General features: G+C 39.0%; 1 long non-coding RNA gene across 6 annotated transcripts; it reads right to left on the bottom strand.

Moving 5' to 3' along the window:
* Positions 1-789: 789 nt before the first annotated feature.
* LOC127119390 (uncharacterized) lies at positions 790-5398 on the bottom strand. 6 transcript variants are annotated; one of them, XR_007802794.1, is made up of 8 exons: positions 5126-5398; positions 4873-4973; positions 4499-4623; positions 3381-4375; positions 3077-3254; positions 2284-2959; positions 1773-2183; positions 790-1409 (listed from the first exon to the last, which is right to left on the bottom strand). It is a non-coding gene; the product is annotated as an uncharacterized LOC127119390 (long non-coding RNA). The 6 variants fall into 6 exon arrangements; XR_007802791.1 differs by having other exon boundaries at positions 1773-2180; XR_007802793.1 differs by having other exon boundaries at positions 1773-2574; positions 2653-2959.
* Positions 5399-5816: the final 418 nt, after the last annotated feature.

Here is a 5816-nt window from a genome sequence, read left to right as displayed (position 1 = left end):
CCTAGATATGAACTTGATAGATCAATGGTGATCATGCCCTACCTACAAAAGAGTTAGGCAAATGTAAAGATGAATTTTTGGTATTTTTCTTAGTAAAATGATAATATACAAAGTATGATACAATCACATGGTGCTTGATGACCTCTCCTAAAACAAACCCAATGAATGAGGGATAAGGAGGATGCCAAGGTATGATCCCAATGTCAATGCATATGATGAGATTTCATGAGGGATCTTAGGGTCAAAATTGGGGTCTTATATTGCTGACATTATTTTATTTGAAGAATCAAGATTCAGTTCAAGTTCTCAATTCATAATTCAGGTTTTATTTTGATTGCTATTTTATTTATTTATGCCTTATTGCATGTTTGATTTTCCGAATACCATGTCTGTTACCAGATCCATGTCCGACTAAACCCTTAGGTATCAGTATGTAAAGACCGTCGGAACGACGCGATTCATAGATGGTCAGTGTTGATTGTCATACCCCGATTTTGCTCCTGAATTTTTCATGTTTGTTTGGCATGTTTGGCCTAACCTTGCTTTGGTTTTACATGAGGATTGGTTTTGATTCAAAGTCAGGGTGTTGTGATTGTGGATACCTCTATGGTCTGGGTCATCTAAACGATCAAGCTTCTTGTGTTTCGAGCCACTTGCTAGTCATGTTATTGGTTCATGGATACTGTGTCAAAACCCTGACCTTATGGTCTCAGTTCATGGCCTTGTTCATGTGCATTATCAGTCATGTTCTTTTCAAAGTCAAATATTCAAGTCATAAGGCAAAACAAGTTGGAAACCAACTTCAAACCATTTTGTTAATCCATTTCAATTTTATTACATTTGATTCCATACAAAAATACACAAAAATTGACACTTTGACCAACAGTTGACTTTTTGGTCAACTTTGACCAAAGTCACCCAAAATCCAAATACCCTAAATTTCACCATGATTATCAATACATTGTCCATTTACAAAGAAAGTGCCAAGAAAATGAGTTTGGACCATTTGTTGACTTTGGTCAACAGTTGACTTTTTGGTCAACTTTGACCAAAGTCAACCCTAAAATTCTGAAGCCCTGATTTCCCAAACTTGGACATAATCCCATGTTACTTTGCCTTGATTAATCATCCAGTAGACATGTTGATTGTGCTTTCACCTTGTTGCTTCGCTCACAAGTAACCTTGCAAATGCCTTGACCACTATCACAAACCTACAAAGCACAAGCCATGAAGTACTGGTTTAGGCTTGCAGAACAACACAATCTGCAGCATGACAGCAGTTCATCCATGTCGATAATAAAATCCTACAGCAAGGTAAGTATTGGCAGCACATCAACCACAACAAGATGCAATGCTCATGTTGATGTTGCATGCCTAAGATGGCATTCATCTGCAAAATGCATGGCAACCTGAAATAAAATCAACAGAAAATCAGATGGGATTTGCTTGCATTAGCTCAATGGAGTTCCACCTGCATCATGTTGCAGCAGACCTATAAAAAACCATCCTTGAACAATCAGCATAGCAGTAGGCCACATCAACAAGTTATGGAACATCAATTGCTGGCTTTTTCAATGTATATTTTTCTGTTAGAGATTCAAACCATACATTCAAATTTCAATCATACTTCTTGCTCAACCAAGTTACAATACCAATGTCACATTACATACGTCACTACGATATGACCTATTGAAATACTCTAAACAAAAAATACAAATCCAATTCAAATTAACATAACAGCAGTAGTGGGAACAAATGGATCTCTAACTTACCGGTTGAATTTGGATGGCTTTCCTGCCATTGCTTGGGCAGTCACCTATTTTGCAGAGATTGAAGATTTGAGTCCAATTGAATCTAGTTGCTGTCGGCCGCCTTCTGAGTGTGGATATCCTGCTGTAAATGCATCTTACTATGACTTGAGCTTTCATCCAGTTAGTCCTAACCATGACTGCAAGCGGTACAAAAAAATTCTCGAGCTTTCAAATGCTATTGTTGTGATTCTTGCAAGGCCGGCGTGGCGCAATACATGAAAACTGAGTGGAGAGTTGTTGCGATATTCAATGTCGTATTATTTTCTGTTTTGTCTATCATATACTTTGTTGGATGCTATGCGAGACGAAGTGCGGCAAGGAGCCAAGCTAAGCATTGAAGAAGAATCTATATACGCATGCATCCATGAACTGCTTTTGAATTTTGTTGGAAGAGAAAAAAAAGATCAGTGTCTGCAGCTAAAGATGAACTTGTGAAATTCATATTAGTTTTAGGGTCTCTCGGTGTGATTACTTGTATATTTCTTCGTGAACACCAGTTGCTACTCCACATAGCCACCAAATAATAAGCTGTAGCAGCACCACAGTCAAATGAGCCTACAACTTTGCAACCAATCCAACCTGCACATGATTGAATCTTGACGTGATGACATTTTCCGTAATCTTAAGAACATTTCACCAAGTAAGCTTGGTGTATCACCCTTCAAATATGGAACAGAAACCGCCAATCTGGACCACAACCCCAACAGGTAGTATACACTGTTGCTAGCCCACTGCCATGACTGCAAAGATTTAAGAGTGAACTCTGTAACCAAAAGTATCCAATTGTTATAACCTTCCATGTTAACTAGCTTTGACAATTGGTAATTCACTCTAAACTGACCAAGAAGGCGAAAAACTCATGTACTGCTACTGCACTGCTACATGGAACAACAACGTTCGTTGCGGTTATTCAATCATAACACGGTCAGTGAAAATGCAGCTTTGAACATACCCAACATGGGAAGCAAAACGATCCTCTTTATTTCCCTTAAATTGTGTGATTGAAATGAGGTTTTAAAGGGACATGCTAAAGGTCCATCAGTTATGATTCTATTTGGGAAGTAACTGTATCGCTTCTCATAAATCTGGAAAACTGGTTACTATGGATATCCCTTTGCCCTTAAAGAACTCCGATGGCTCAATTGCTCCTGTAAAAAAAAAAAGAGTTAGGAATATCCGAAGAAGAAAGTTCGAAGCTGCTGTCTCATTTCAAAGTGATCCTGATGTTGTTATTGCAAAACTGTCTAGTGGCATGGCTGTCATACAGGTTGGTGCACAAACTGAGACAAAACTCTAGGAAAAGAAATTGAGAGTTGAAGACGCTTTTAATGCTACAAAGGCAGCTGTTGAAGAGGGTATTGTAGTTGGTGGTGGATGCACTTTGCTCAGACTTTCCTCCAAGGTGGATGCAACCAAGAGCTACTCCGCAGGGAACCACCGAACCTGCGGAAACAGAACGAGTTTAAGGAAATGCGTTAATTTGCCGGTTTACCGATGGAATTCGCCCATGATGGAATAGGCATCAAACTAGAGTAGTGATCAAAACTGAAACCGCTTTCGGAAGCTTACCATTTGTTATGACGTGAGCTGCCTCAAACCGGTACGCAATTGAGCGTTGTAGTCGGCACCGATCCTGCAGCATTGCCAACAATTTGCATCAAGTTCCCCACCAGCTGAAAAATTTGAATACCAAGCAGAGTTTAGTCGGCTCATGGACCTTATTGTTAACAGTTTATACAGTAACAAGGAAGTGTTTCTCAGGGAACTTATCAGTAATGCAAGTGATGCCTTGGATAAGCTGCGATTTTTTAGTGTTACAGAGCTTGACCTGATGAAGGATGCAATTGATTTTGATATCCGAATTCAAGCTGATAAGGATAATGGGGATCATCACTATCACTGATACAGGCATTGGTATGACTAAGCAAGAACTAGTTGACTGTCTTGGAACTATTGCTCAAAGTGGAACTTCAAGTTTTCATTTGAGAAGTGTACGTATTACTTTGAGATTGCTGTGGCATTGGCTGTGGCTGCTATTCCGGAGGGATTGCCCGCTGTCATCACGACTTGCCTTGCACTTGGTACTTGCAAAATGACCCAGAAGAATGCCCTGGTTCGGAAACTACCTAGTGTCGAAACTCTGGGTTGTACAACTGTGATTTGCTCTGATAAAAACTGGTACATTGACAACAAACCGGATGGCTGTTTCAAAACTAGTAGCTAGTGGCCCTAATGTAGATACCCTGCGAGCCTCTAAGGTGGAAGGAACTACGTATAATCCATCTGATGGTCAAATAGAGAATTTTGCCAGCTGGTCGATTGGATGCTAATCTTCAGATGATAGCGAAAATTGCTGCTGTTTGTAATGATGCCGGAGTGTCACAGTCAGAGCATAAGTTTGTTGCCCATGGAATGCCTACTGAAGCAGCTTTGAAGGTTTTGGTAGAGAAGATGGGCCTTCCTGAAGGATCCAAGGATGTACAATCAGGAAGCAAAAATACCATCCTGCATTAAGTCCCAATGAAGGCAGAAGCAGATATGTTGAACCAGCCCAGTCATTGAACCTACATAAACAAAACCAACCAGAAGCATCAATGCATAATTCATGAATGTGTGTGTCAATGACCAATCTACCGTGAACACAAGTCAAGCCATATCGAACCAAATGGAGTTAACCCCTGCTGTACCTGCATCAACCATCAACTGCTATAGCAACAACCAACAATCTGCATCGACAAGTCCAAATCAAGACCATATCCTGCTACTTCATGAAGCAGACCATGACAGAGATGTGTATGTTCCATTCAAGACCCTGGCAGCAGTTCATGCACAAACAAGTTAAAGTCATGACAAAACACAAGTTGTCACTACAATATGTTACCAACATCCACAACCTCCTTGTAACCAATTTTCACTGCGGTAAAAAATGAACAAAGGGGGAAACACATTAATCAGTCAATTTGCAAAACCTAAAGTGCAAAACCATTAACCAACAGTCAGAGGGCAAAGTCAAAAAAACATCCCAAATTGATATGAGGTCAAAGCAGAGAAGAAAGGATACCTTTTCTTGAATCTAACATGGATAGGGTGATTATGTGTCTGAGCATCCAAAGTGCTTTGCAGAAACACTCCTTTTGAACAGCAAAGACCCCATTGGAAACCCTAATACATAGAATATAAAAGGAGAAGGAGAGAAATCAGTGAGGGACAAAAAAAAACCCTAATTTCTAAAGAGTGAGAGGCGGCCACTGAACACAGAGAGCTGGAGGCAAAAATCTGAAGCAGAGGAACCCTAAAATCCCAAAATCAATTACCTGGAGGCCAGCTTCTTCGCGTCCTTCACCATCGCCGCCGTGACGCTTTGTGAGTACTTCTTTTTCTTTCTTTTTTATCTTTCTCATGTGCTTGCTGTTGGAAATATTGTGAGAGCTGAGAGTGATTGAGAGGGGTTCGTTGAGAGCGTGAGAGGGTTTTGTTGATGTCATAAGAAGGATGAGTTTCGAGTGCGTGAGATTACCATTGCTAGCTAAGGTTGAGTTCGCAAGGTGAGAGAGAGTGAGGAGGACGATGAAGCTGTTTCTCTGCTGTTTCCATTTTCTTTTTTCTTTTATTATTATTATTTACTTTTTATTTATTTAGCTTATTTTGTTTTTTAACAGAGAGAAAAAAAACCATAAAAATGTTTATTTTGTTTTTTTTATTTTTTTAAATCTTTTTTTTAGCCCGGTTCATATATTTAACATAGTATATCAGTAGCAAATATTGTTGAGTGGTCTAGTGGAAAGAAGTTAGTTTCATAGTATTAAATGGAGAGGGTTCAATACTCATATGTGGAACTTTTTGCTTTTATTTGCTTTTATTTGATCTTATTTTCCTTTAGTATTTTGTTAATGTCCTTTTTATGTTTATTATAATTTCATTTGTTAATAATGCATAGTTGTTGTATTTTAATTTAGTTCAAAAACCATTTTTTTTTTATTAAACTATAAAAATCATACTTTCTCG

This window comes from Lathyrus oleraceus, chromosome 2 (genome assembly GCF_024323335.1).
Source record: "Lathyrus oleraceus cultivar Zhongwan6 chromosome 2, CAAS_Psat_ZW6_1.0, whole genome shotgun sequence".
NCBI classification, from domain to species: Eukaryota; Viridiplantae; Streptophyta; class Magnoliopsida; order Fabales; family Fabaceae; genus Lathyrus; species Lathyrus oleraceus.
Note: the sequence above shows the minus strand (reverse complement) of the source record. Positions and strands in the feature narration are given on the sequence as shown.